This window comes from Talpa occidentalis, unplaced genomic scaffold (genome assembly GCF_014898055.3).
Source record: "Talpa occidentalis isolate TD23 unplaced genomic scaffold, MPIMG_talOcc4v2.1 talOcc4.17, whole genome shotgun sequence".
Lineage (NCBI taxonomy): Eukaryota > Metazoa > Chordata > Mammalia > Eulipotyphla > Talpidae > Talpa > Talpa occidentalis.
In genome coordinates this window covers 24,708,288-24,722,010 of record NW_023601754.1, presented here as the reverse complement: position 1 = coordinate 24,722,010, position 13,723 = coordinate 24,708,288, and the positions used below count along the sequence as shown (strand labels likewise).

General features: G+C 41.1%; 1 long non-coding RNA gene across 1 annotated transcript in view; it reads right to left on the bottom strand.

Moving 5' to 3' along the window:
• Positions 1 to 367: 367 nt before the first annotated feature.
• The window catches only part of LOC129146070 (uncharacterized), a 23,617-nt gene continuing 10,261 nt past the window's right edge, over positions 368 to 13,723 (bottom strand). The window contains exons 2-3 of the long non-coding RNA XR_008552465.1: positions 7,468 to 7,629; positions 368 to 858 (exon numbers count right to left, since the gene is read on the bottom strand). This is a non-coding gene — a long non-coding RNA (uncharacterized LOC129146070). The remainder of the gene's footprint in view (positions 859 to 7,467; positions 7,630 to 13,723) is intronic.

The window sequence follows — 13,723 nt, the reverse complement described above, 5'->3', positions numbered from 1 at the left end:
AATATTATTCAGCAAAAAAAAATTAGGAAATCTTATCATTTGCAACATGACTAGACTTTGAAGGCATATACAAGTGAAATAAGTCACACAGAGAAAGACAATGCTATGTGATCTAACTTGTGTCTGGAATTTGAAAAGACAGACTCATAGAAAAAAAGATCAGATTCATGGCTACTAGAGGAAGACAGTGCAGAAAGGAAGAATTGAAGGCAGTTGGTCAAAAGTAACATGTCCAGATATAAGCTAAATAACTACTAGGAATATAATGTACAACATGATGGCGGTAACGAATACTACACAGAAACGTTATTAATAGAGTAAATCCTAAGAGTTCTCACAACAAGGAAATTTTTCCTTTATTATTTCTTCTTATTTTCTTTTTATTGTATCTATAAGAGAAGGTGAATATTAGATAAACCTATTATGGTAATTATTTCCCAATGTGTATAAATCAAGCCATCAAGCTGTTCTTCAAACTGATGTATATGGTGTGCATCAATTATTTCTCAACAAAATTGAAAAAGAAAACTATGCTTTTTGCCTGTACATTTTTCTTGGTAGTCAGACATGGCTGCCTCATAATCAGTAGTCATGGTAAAGAGTTCTATTTCAGCCTTTAGTAATAAGGTGTTAAGATGTGGAGGAAGTGAAGTCATATTATTATCAGGTCTCAGTGTTTTCATGCGCATGTGACATTAGATTGTTAAATTCACAAGAACTTTTCAATTGTTCCTCTCCCCCTTCACTAAGTAGAACAAGGAAGTTTCAAGAGAGTGGAGTTGAGTGTTCTTCTCCTTTTCCATGGAAGGTGAGAGTTGGCTGGTGTTGATATTTCCTTTCTTCCAGATTGTCTTGGCTCTGAAAAAAAACAGTAGTTGAGGCACTGGTGAGTGAGTTTATTTGTTGTTAGGGCTTGTTAAGGAGAATGAAATACTCTGGCATTTCTCAAAATGTGCCATTTGGAAAAATGTGGGGATTTTTCTTCCATATTCACTGTGGGACACTGTTTGAGTTTTGGGAGGTAAAACTCACAAAAGTGTGTTGGTCTTTTGGAATGGGTTCCTGGAGTTTTTAACTCTCAGACTTGTTTGCTCTGAGCCTCTGAGTATTTGTTAACTACATAAATATAGTTCTAATCAGTTGTAATTATCTGTATTTGCCTGTCTGTCTCTCCAGTTTTGGAAGGATATTTTGCCCTATTACCTCACTTTTCTAGTGTATTTAAGAACTTTTTCGTTTATTTAGCTTTTTACTTGGTAGGCTGGAAAGCCACTTTCTAGCTTTCTTACATGTTGGGCTAGCAACTAGAAGCTCAAAAATGCATTTTTCAAAATTACTTTACAAAATTTTACCTATAAAACTTTGGGCAAAAGTAGTAAGTAGTAGTAGTTTATTGAATTAAAATGGGAGATAATTCAAAATTTACTTTTGAAAAAAGACAAAGCATCTTATGTTAATTTATTTTTCTGATATTTATGAGTTGGTCATTTGAAGGTTGAAATTCAACTGTGAAGATAACTCAGTGTTAGTTATTTACAGAGGGGGTAAAATTAGCACATTGGAAAGGAAATGACACAAATCCCTTGGAGAATGTTATTCTTATTCAATGAAGAATATGGCAGGCCAGAAAATTCCCTTGAAAAAATATTCCTGGGAGGGGGATAGAGGAAGTGTCCTGTTTACCTTCTGTTTTCACTCAACAAAATGCAGAGGCCCTTGGCTTATGGTTCCTCAGCAAAGGAAATATAGGAGAATTTAAGAAAAAAAATTCTTGCAACAAAAGAAAGAACATGATTAGAGGAGTGAAATATCACCTTGAAGATGAATGGATAAATGATAGCCTTTGGTGAAACACCATATGGGAAAGATTCTCTGTCACATGATCTATTTGGAAAAGCCACTGATTATTTAATGGCTTATTATTTATGTTCCAGCAGCTTTAGCCTCTTGAATATCAGCAATCAATCCATCCAGTTTTATATATTTATTTTTCTATTTTTAAGTTCTTTTTCTCCAGAATCTATTTCACTCAGAGGCGTGGAGTTGGGTTTGTTCAGTTTTTCACTGATTGCCTCTATACTTTCTGGTTGTGATGGCTCTTTATGAAGACTGGCATTTTTTGATGGGTGGTTCTAGGCTATCATATCTCTTTCAGTTAGTTTGTTAAGTTGAAAAACAAGTTATAGACCCTTCTGTATAACTGTCATTGTTTCCTTAAACAGAGAATAATGTTCTCCCAAACTACACAACTGTGATATTTTTTTCTGATCATGCCTTCTATCCCAAGGAAACCAGATGTCAGAAGCTGAACTCTGTTTTCAGGGACAGGCTAATGCTAATAAACCTAGAAGAGTTTCACTAGGAAGAACCTAGAGCATAGCTCTGGGTCTATTTACAGTCCTCGTGGATATGTTCTTCAGACCACACAAGGAGGCTCCTGAGCTTAGCATTGCCTGCTAAGCTACAATGTTCCACTCAGAACACTCCACAGCTTTCTTCGCAAATCAAACCTGCACTTATTTGCTTTTCCTGACAACATAATCCTTTCCTATAAATCAGAATTTCATCTAGCATCATTTTCCTAAAGAATTCCTTTCACATTTCTTACAGTTCAGGTTTGCCATCAGAGGACTAATTCCTCCAGCTTTTGTATATCTGAAAACATCTATTCTGTGTTTATTTTTAAAGAATACTTTTGCTGAATAAAGAATTCTTGGTTGAAAGTTTGGTATTTTCCTCCTTCAGAATTTAAAGATGTCTTCTGACGTTCATTATTTCTGATGAGTCATCATTCTTATCATTTCCCCTTATCGATAATACAACTATTTTCACTGACTATTTTGTTATCAGAAGTTTGAAAATATGAACTTAGTGTGATTGTCTTTACCTTTCACTTTCCTAGGTTTTGTTGATTTTCTTGGCTCTGTGTGAGGTATAGTATCAAATTTGGAAAACAAACTATTTCTCATTACCTTCTGAAACTGTATATATTTTATATCATTTGATTTTTTTAAATAAAAAATGTGGTTATAGATGATCTACTTAGCTTTTCTGTTCCTTCTTTATTATTTTTCCTTCTGTGTCACTGATTCATTTCTATCAATTTACTATAGGTCTAATACTTTTATCTTCTGCTTGTGTCTATTATTTCTTTAAGTTCATTGAGTAGATGTTTAAAACCTTAGGCCAACATAATTGTGCTATCATTTATATGAAATAAGTGCATCCACATTTTAAGTGTTTAATTTGATGAATTCTGTCAGATATATAAGGTTGTGTATCCATTAATCAAATCAGAAGAGAGAATGCTGTCATCACTTCAGAAAGTTCCCTCAGTCCACAATGAAGTCAACCCTCTGAACAATGCAGCCATTTTCTCAATTAATGTAAATTTCACAATCAGGTAGTAAAAATCTTCCAGTGTTTTCCCCAAAATAATTTTTGACATTCTTAGTCTTTTGTGTATTCATGAAAACTCAGAATGACTTCTTTAATTTTGTGTTGAAAAATCCTAATGAGGTTTTCACTAGTATTTCATTGCATCCATATTGTTTTGGGCAAGAGCTGATTAACAATATTGACTCTTGTTTTCTGTAAACATGATATATCTCTATATCTATCTGTTTAAAACTTCTTTTTTTTCTTAATAATATCTTCAGTTTTTAATATATAAATATTGTACATATTTAAATATATTTAATCTAAATATTTCACAGTTTTGAATGCAATTAAATATGCTTTCACATTTTCTCTGTTCATGTATTTAAGAACAACTTTAGTGAGATCATACAATTCATCTAATTTAAATGTACAAGTCAATGTTTTCTTAGCATATTTAGAGTGCAGAAACATTGCCACAATCAATTTTAGAATATTTTTATCACTCACAAAAGAAACCCTGCATCCATTAATACTCACTTCCTAGTTCCGCCTCTCCTATGTATATCACATAAAGGGAATCAAACAATATCTGGTCTTTTATAGGTGATGTTGTTCATGCAGCCTACTGTTTTCAAGGCTTATCAATGCAGTATCATTACTGCATTGATTTTTATTGAATAATATTCCAATGTATGGGAATATTGTATTTTATTTATTCATTCAACACTTGATAGAGATTGGATTATATCCATGAATAATGCTGCTATGAACATTTGTGTGGATACATATTTTCATTCTCTGGTAAATACCTAGGAGTGGACTTTCTGGGTCATATGGTAAATATATTTAACTTCTTAAGGAACTTTCAGATTGGTTCCCAGAATTGTTACACCATTTAACATTCACAACAGTGGAGTATGAGAGTTTAAAGTTTTTATATCCTTATAAATACTTGTTCTTATCTGGCTTTCTGATTAGTGTCATTCTAATGGGTATAAAGTAACATCACCTTGTGTTGTATTTCTCATTTTCATTGATTCATTTTTCTCTGATGGCTAGTGATATTAAACACATTTTCCTGTGCCTCAATAGGCATTTACATATCTTTGGGAAAATGTGTGTTCATATTCTTTACTCATTTTTAAATTGGGTTATCTGTCTTTTTATTGAGTTTTAAGAATTCTTTATAAGTTCTAGATTTAAGTCACTTATATATATGACTTGCAAGTACTTTATCACATTCTGTAGATTTTCTTTCCACTTTCTTGATGGTGTCTTTTGAGTCACATCAGTTTTGAAATTCGATGCAATCTAATTTATTGGTGTTTTCTTTTGTTGCTTTTTTCAGGCACAAGAAACCATTGCTTAATTCAATGCTTAATTCAAGATCATGAAGATTCATAGATTTGATTTTTACATTTAGATCTTTAATTCTTTTTGAGTTAATGTTTGTATGTCGTATGAGGTATGGATCCAGCCTCATTATTTTACCTCTAGAAATGCAGTTTTCAGGCCTCCCTGGTGGCGCGAGGGGCTAAAATGCAACCAAAGAAGCTTGCTGCAGCCACTGGAGCATGAGTTCAATCCCTGGCCAGGGGGCTACCCACATGGCGCAGCAAACCTCTCCTGACTCTCCCGCTGCTCCTCTCAGCAGTGTATTTCAGTCGATCTGCCTGTTCTGTCCCCTACGCTCTCTAGTGAATCCTCTCACCACCCCCCCCATACCTCTGGCTTATACCCCAGTTCTTGTATGTATAAATAAATAAATCTTAAAAAATAAAATGAAATACTATTAAAAAAGAAATTCAGTTTTCTCAGTAACTGAATTTGTTTAAGAGACTATTCTTTCTCTATTGAATTGTCTTTACACCTTTGTCAAAAATCAATTTATAGTAAATGTGAGATACCGCTGCTTTTAAAACTTCAATTTCCAATTATTTGCTTTAAGTATATATAAATACAATTTTTTATATTGATTTTCCTTTTTTACAGTTTTATTGAAAAATAATTGACAGTTCATTGTATAAGTTTAAGACAAACAACATGATGGTTTGATTTATACATATTATGAAATAATTGCCACAACAGGTACAGTTAACATCTATCTTCTGATATAGATACAATTAAAAAAAAGAAAAGAGAAAAGAAAAATACCTCCTTGTGATGAAAACTTTAGATATTTACTCCCTTTACAATTTTCCTTTACATTATACTGCAGGGTTAGCTATAGTCATTGTGTTGCACAATACATCCCTAGTTTTAAGACTTATCTTATAACTGGAAGTGTATAACTTTTGACCACCTTTCTCCAATTCTCCCTCCTCCTACCCTCTGCCTCTATTAAGCACAAATAAGTTACTTTTTCTCAATTTGTTTGTTTGTGTTTTTTAGATTCCACATACAGTTTTTTTTTTTTTTTTAATAGAGGCATGTTTTTATTTATTTATTTGTTTGTTTTGTTTATACATGCACTGGGTACAGTCAGAAGTGCGGGAGGGTGAGAGAATTCACCAGAGCCAGAGCGGGGAGCAGAGCAGGCAGAAGGACTGAAGTACACTGCTGAGGGGAGCAGGAGAGGTCTGCGCACCATGTGGGACCCTCCTCCGGTGGCTGGGGAGCAGCCGGGGATCGAACCGGCGCCACAGAGGCCGCGGGCAGCATCGCAACCCAGCGCTCAACCGCTGTGCCACCGGGGAGGCCCCACATACAGTTTATATCATACATTATTTTTCTTTCTCTGATTGACTTATTTCACTTAGCATAATAACTTTAACTCCATCCAGGTTTTTGCAAGCAGTATAATTTCATATTTTTTTTGGCTGAATTGGAGAGATAGAGAGATAGATAGATAGATAGATCACGATACTGAAGATCGTTAGTTTATATTTTAATAATTATTATGTGTTGTGTGCCTCACATCTTAGTTTTTATTCTCAGAAAAGTGCTATGAAGTATTACTCAATGTTTTGCAGCTGAAGAGTGGAAGCTCTGAGAGTAAACTGCATTTCATATTTTCTGTCTTCATGAACTCCACACACACTTTCATTCTCCACCTGCTTTGTGACCCTTGGAGGCTGATTCCTGTCAACTGCAGTGGCCAGTGGGAGCCATGTCAGTGGACTGAAGTGTGGGAAGGGAGAAAAGTCGAAGTATTTCTGTTCCTTCAGTATTTTGCACCATATCACTAACAGTGGCTAGTGCATGCTTCTAACTTTCACAGGCCCCAGTAACTCTTTCCTCTCCTCTTCCTTTAAGCCTGTATAACTAATGTTTTCCTCATGTTCCCAGGTTTTGACTGCCTAGAGGTGACAATCACTTATTAGCTCCCTTAACCCCATCTGAGTCTCTCATCTCTGTTAATCACTGCATGGTAGTCTGATCCTTTGAACCATCTGAGCTGCACACCTGCATGACAGATTCCTAACAGAACTGAGAAGCAAAGTGTCCAAAATTAGTTAATTAAATCTAATTGTGGCTGAGCAACTTTGTCCCTAAGGACTGGTATGGATGAGCAAATCAGTAGGAAGACAGGGCAGAAAGAAGGTTTCATTCTCTCATTCAGTGGGCACTGAGATAAGGTATTGACCCCAGCAGCACTGAGCCTGTCTTGGGTCTAGGAGGAATATGCAGTGGGGTTAGACTAGGTGTCTGAAAACCCTGCTTCTTTTCCTAGCTTTTTATGGCAAGTTGTCAAGTAACCTCACATTCTTCCTTCCCTGGGCTCAGTGAGTTCTTAATAAGGAAATTATTTTGAAGAGTATAAAGCCAAGCAAGTATATAAGGTAGCTTTGTTTTCATGATTATTAGTAGTGAAAGCTACAGGCTGTGGGGTTAACTATTCTGTCAGTTTCAGTCCTTAGCTTGGAATGGGATGAGAAAAATTAAGGGGAGTGGAGGTTTTCCACCTCCTTCTCCTTCAGGGCTGCCCACTTAGGTGCCATGCTGGGTTGGGGGAGGGGGAGAAATCAACTTGATGTGGCCTCACATGGCCCTCATTTAAGACTTGTTCTAGTCCTGCTGGGCAGAGAGGAGATTTCTAGCTTTTAAGAAGAGGAGGAATTAAATCCACAGTAGCAATGAGCTTACCTTGGCATTTTTTCATGATTTTCTGCAGCGTTAAAAACTTTTGCCAATGTTTGCATTTAATAGCTTCTGCCTTGGTGAAATTATTGAGGTTCCCAACTGTGATTTCAATGGTTCTTAGAGTAGTGGGGCATTTGTAAATTGCAGCCAGAAATTAATAGCAGCCTATGAAAAAGAGAAAAATTAATTGAACAGGAACTAGTGAGTGAAGATCTAAGTGAAGGAAAGGGGAAAATATGTCTGTATGAATAGATAACAGATATGTATACACTTTTACATTTATTTTTCACTTTGATGGTTTTGTTTATTTTATATAGCAGAAAACCTGATAAAAATTTAATTATCTTGTTTGCTTTCCATCGTAGTGATTCTTTCATGAAGAAATGAGAGGAATCTCTTTCACACCAAGGGTCCCTTTGTCTCTCCAACCACTCTAGGAGTTGGTTGGATTTTTTTGTATTTTAGTAACTGAGTAAAGGTTGAAACTCAAGTGTTCACGAATAGAGATCAAGTGTTCTTCCCCCCATGCTTGTGACTGGGGTCAGAAATTTGGAATTTATTATAAAATTTTCAATTTTAAAAGTTGGAAAGAAAGTTTTTGTTAAAAGCACATGCTTTGCAAACCCAGCACAGAACATTAGGTTAACCCTAATAAACTCTCATTTTGTGGGTCCATATGTTGTCATATTATCTTCAGTCTGAGATAATAAAGTTTTGTGTGGTGCTGTTACAGGACAGGGAGAGGAGCACCCCAGACCCCGCAAACCTGCCTGCTCTACATGGGTTCTGCCATCCGCCGCATTAACACAAAACACATGAGACTTTAATGGGAAGGAACTTTAATACAATTAGGAAACAATACAGGAAAGGCAAAGAATCTAGTTTCTAAATGAAGCACCCAAAGTTACCCGTGCCCTTGTGGGTAAAAGTCCATCCAAATGGGATTGGCCCAGAACAAGGCCCCAAAGCCTGCCACAAGTCTAAAGCATCTTCCAGTGGGGACCCACAGAAAAGGGTCAGAAACAACCAGACAAGCCCGGAAGGAAAAGAGCAAAATCAACATCAAGATAAAAGCTGCCATTGTCACCTCTCCACGGGTCTCATCCACATCTGTGTCACCCAGCCCACGTCCAAAAGACAAGCGCAGTTTCTTCACGCGTCTCTAGGTTCCATGCACCTCCTCCAGATCTCCTTCGGCGACATCCTGCTTCCTTCCTCAGTCTCCACTGCAGCTTCTTCTCTCCCTGCTCAGCTCCACCCTCCCTTGGGTGGGGCAGGAAACCTGGAAACCCTTTCCTGTGGACCACCCTGTTACAGTGCCACATTTTTTAAAGTGAGCTATAACACACACATAGTGCTGGGTGTCTGGTACAGCAATACTAAGAATGTAGGTGCTTGAATTTTGTGTTTTCTCACACCTATGTCTGCATAATCACTGCCTAGATGGGGATATAGAGCATTGAGCACATAGAGGTCCCCTGTGCCCTCTGTCTACAAATTCTCACTCTCCTATGAAAGGGATCTTAAGGGAGGAAATGGCCTAGTTGAGGAGAGGGCCTGCGAAGTTCCCTTAGAAGAGGAGAGAGGGTTTGGGGAATTTGGGATGGTTGATGAAGACCTGTGCTGCCTTGCACATACCCTGGGATTTGGGGGAGGGACATAGTGTTCCTAGGGGAAATTCCCAGATATTGGGTACCCTCAATCTGGAACAATCTTGAGGCTCTGGGGCAGGCTAGTGTGAAAAGACCAGGAGGACAGTCTTGGACCTAACTCCAGAGTCCACGGCTGTGCAGGGAGCCTGGAAACTGAGCATCTCTGGGGACTGAAGACATTTGAGGGCAGGGACTATGCAGGAATCCAGGGTTCCTGCAGACCCCAGGGGCAGGGAGAAGCCCCCAGGGCACTCTGGAGGGAGGTGCTATAGTTAACACCAACAATGGTTGGTGAGGAAGTGGGTGGGGAGGTGATAACTGTGCCAGATTCATTTAGTTAGGATAAAGCAGACATGCTATGATCTGTCTCTTGCTCTGCATATCAAAGAACAAAATCATATGTGTTTTATTTATTTTGTTTGAATTTTTGTTGGCAGAGCCCAGACTGCCAGGCTGTGCGCCAGGCTGGATTGGCTGAAGTTCTGGTTCAACCGGAGTCCAGCCTGGGGAGGGCTGAACAAATGAGGTAAAATTTCTGCCTCTTCTCAGCCCATCACTGCGTTGCTTCCAGTGTTCATTTTCCCCACAGGTCTTAGAAGCTTTTGTTCTAATGCACAAAGGGAAGGCCTTGGGGAGGGGAGGCCTGGCAGGGGTTTCAAACCCATTTGTGGAGAGGACTAAGGGTTGCAACTTTTTTCTAATCTTGGAAGGAATTGGCACCCTCTGTAGTGTGAAGAGATGCAAATGCCTTTTCCCCTGTGAAGTCAGTGATGGCAATAGAGGCCCAATTTTCACCTGGTGACGGCTTGCTCTGTATTAATGATGCTTTGGAACTGTCTTCTGAACCTCCTCAGGCTACAGGTTGGCCTCTGTGAGCCTCACAGATGAAAGCTGCTTTGTTTAGGGGAGTGCTAATGGCTCCTGTTCTCACCCTGGCTGCTGTCCGCTTCCCTACATTCTCAAGGAGGAAATTTATAGTCTGTTCTTTCTCTCAAGGGGACTGAGCAGGCAGGGTGTCTCCCCTGCTCTCTACAGGGCCCTGAGAGCTCTCTTGGCCTGGCCAGGCTGCACTGGTCCCTCTCAGGCAGGCTCCCGGGAACTTCACTTCTCTGTCACTGGCATCCCATGAGGCTGCAGCGGCCTTGTTTAAATGAGGGCAGAAGGCTGAGAGCCCATTCCCAGATCCCGTAGCACAGACATCCTATGCCCCTGGCTTTGACTGTCAGACTCGGTCTGTCTTCCTGCAGCTGTAGTAGGAACAGGATTCTTGAGGGAAATGGAAATCTCATTCTAGTGGCCATTGAAGTTAGACAAGAATAGAAAAAAAAAAAAAAAAACTGAAAAGGAGGCACCACGAGACCAGAAACCTGGCTGACATAAAGAGGTGGGGGTAGAACAGATTAACATAGCCAATGACACAGCTATGGGAACTAGGATCCTTAGGCAATGACTACACTGTTGCGGAAACTACACAGTTGCGGAAACTAGTATCCTTAGGCGCAGATTACTATCCTTAAGCATGGACGCCTAGATTACAAAGCACAGCATCCAAGCAGGTATCAGACTGCTGTCTAGAGCACAGGACCCAGGGTAAAGACATGGAGATTGAGACCATTGTGGAATCTCTAGTCCCTTTCAAATTCTTCACAGGTATCCAAAATTAGCAACCAACTGAGGACTCCCAAGGAGTGACCCTGCCCAAAGAGAAGACGACTCTATCAGTTCAGTCTCTGCACAGACTCAGGCAGCAGTCCAACTGCCTACCTGTGCCTATGCAGGTGATTCCTCTCACCAACCCTCTCCCTCTGCAGAGCAGCAGCCTCCTGCCTGCCCGTGACCTGTCCCATGCTGGGGTTTCTCCTCACTGACCTCCCTCAGCGGAGGCAGCTCCCCTCAAGGCTGCCCGCCTGCGACCATGCAGGCCTCTCCAGAGCACATCTGTTCCTTCGGGGCAGCTCTTCCTGCCCGTTGGTGTCTCTGCAAGTGTCCTTCATTCTTCTGTCCCTTTCCCTAATAAGCCTGCCCTTTAAATATAACTAACATCTCTGTCTCGTGGAGAAACTTGCCTGGCAAACTGGCTGCAGGCCGCTGAAACGGGAGCTCTGGTGAACACCTTTCCCAGAGTGAACCCAACGACCCTGCACTCCAAACCCCCAGACTCCAAAAACCACAACAGCTGTGATTGTCCTGGGGTCACAGTGTGAACTTTCCCCTTTATATCCCGGATTGAATCCTCAGCACAGTCCAGGGAGGAAAGTGACCTTATTTCTCTTAACAGATGAGAAAACCATGATTAGAGGATCTAAATAACTTGCTTAATAATTCCAAGCTCAGATTTTGAACCCGTGTCCCTCTGGTTCCTGAATCCACATGCTTTCCAGGTCGCCCGGAGCCATCAACACAAAAGTGTGCGAGGGCTGGCGACATTATCTGTGGCATCCAGGGCAAGACAAAGTGCAGGGCCCTTTGTTCAAAAATGTAGATATTTTTGTTGTCAAAAATGACAATACAGCATTAAACTAAGCATGGGGCCCTAGGAATCTGCACAGGTCACCCTGGAAGCTGGCCCTGGGTGAAGGACCTGTGTATGACCCTACACATACTGTTAGGGGGAAAAGGATGTCCCAAAGCTAATTCCATATAGGCTTTGTGGACTCCACCCCCACCCCAGGTCAAAGCCAAAGACACTGGGAACTCCGAATCCCATCACCACCAAAGGGAAGGTGGCTGGGACCTGAGGGTGGGGTTAAGCAGCCAGGTGGATATAAAAGGCAGACACGTGGGTTTTGGGGGAAATCCCCATTTTTTGGCTCTCCGCCAGCTCACAGCGTCCTGCCAGCTCTGAGAGTGACTTTGGGTTTCCAGGTCGTCGGATTGGGTAGGACGCATTAAATACTTTATTTCCCTATTTTCTCCCTGAGCTGTACATTTTCCTTATTTCCTTTTCTCTTGTAAATAAAGCTTTTATTAACCTTTTGTGTGTGTCTGTAGTAGAGTATTCATAAGTCCCTTTAAAGTGCGCGGGTGAGGACCCACAGCCAGGAACTCATTTAATATTGGGGTTGCTCTATAACAGCTTGGCGCCCAACGTGGGGCATTTTGAGTAAGCAACATATGGAACCGCAGAGCATGCTCTGGAGGAATCTGTAGGTGAAGCCTATAACAATACCATGAGCAAAACTGCCCTTCCCAGGGGAGCAGGCAAAATTCAACTTGGCAGACTTTGCCATTAAAAATGCAAGTCCTGGGCCTCCCCGGTGGCGCAGCGGTTGAGCGCTGGGTTGCGAAGCTGCCCGCGGCCTCTGTGTTCGATCCCGGCTGCTCCCGGCCACCGGAGGAGGGTCCCACATGGCGCGCAGACCTCTCCTGCCGCCCGCTGCTCCCCTCAGCAGTGTCCCTCGGTCCTTCTGCCTGCTCTGCTCCCCGCTCTGGCTCTGGTGAATTCTCTCACCCTCCCGCGCTTCTGACTGTACCCAGTGCATGTATAAACCAAACAAACAAATAGCATGCCTCTATAAAAAAAAAAAAAAAAATGCAAGTCCTGGGGGCCTCCCTGGTGGTGGAGGGGTTAAGTTTCAGCACAGCTCTAGCCTGAAATGTGTTCCCTGCCAGGGAGCTGACCCATAAGGCGCAGCAGACCTCTTCTGCCTTGCCCGCTGCTCCCCGCAGCAGTGTATTTCAGCACATCTGCCTGTTCTGCTCTCCACTCTGTCTCTGGTGAATCCTCTCACCCCCACCCCCCACCTCTGGTCTATACTCCAGCTCTTCTACGCAAAAATAAAATAAAATAAAAAAAAAATGTACATCCTGTCCTATCAGATCTCAATTTTCAAAAGATTCCAATAGAAATTTGAGTTTTGATGGGAAGTTGCCTAATATTTAACTGATAATTGGCCTACCTAATCTCCACATGCCTCTTCTTTCTTGATAATAGAATCACAATTTCTTCAAGGAACAAGAAATATACTCAGCAAAAAAAAAAAGTTTTTGCAGACTTCACTGTGGTGAGAATGATCATGTGACACTATCTTGACCAATGAGATGTAAGCAGAGATCTGCTGGGAACTTCTGGGAATGTTTTGCTATCTTGAGGGAGGCACCACTTCTTCCTTCTAGATGCTCCACTTTCCTTCTGTCTTCTTGACTGAGGAGGAACTGCCAAGGAGGGCCTATGATGATGTTTTGAGAATGAAAATACAAGCTGAGGGTGTCTTCTGGGGTCCAATCTGGACTCCAGATAATTGCAGGCACCATGCCAGCCCTGAATGGCTTCCCCTGGATTTCTTATCACACCAGAAAAATAAACCCCATGGAGTTAAGCTGTGTCATTGGGTCTAATATACATGGAACCTTGATCTCTGGCAATGCAGCAGCCAGTTCAAACAATTTTAAATTCCAGGCAGCAAACCAAACTACACATAGCCACAGGCTGTATCTGTGCCCTGCTGAGCAGTGATGGGCCCTGACAGGAGCCAGTGGTGCCTGCCTCATCCCTTTTGGGCCTCACTGATTCTTTAAATGACCAGCCTTTCCCTTGAGCATCACAGTTCATTCCTGCACCCACTGAGGTAGACATCAGCCACACTCCCCCATGACCTACGGTCCTT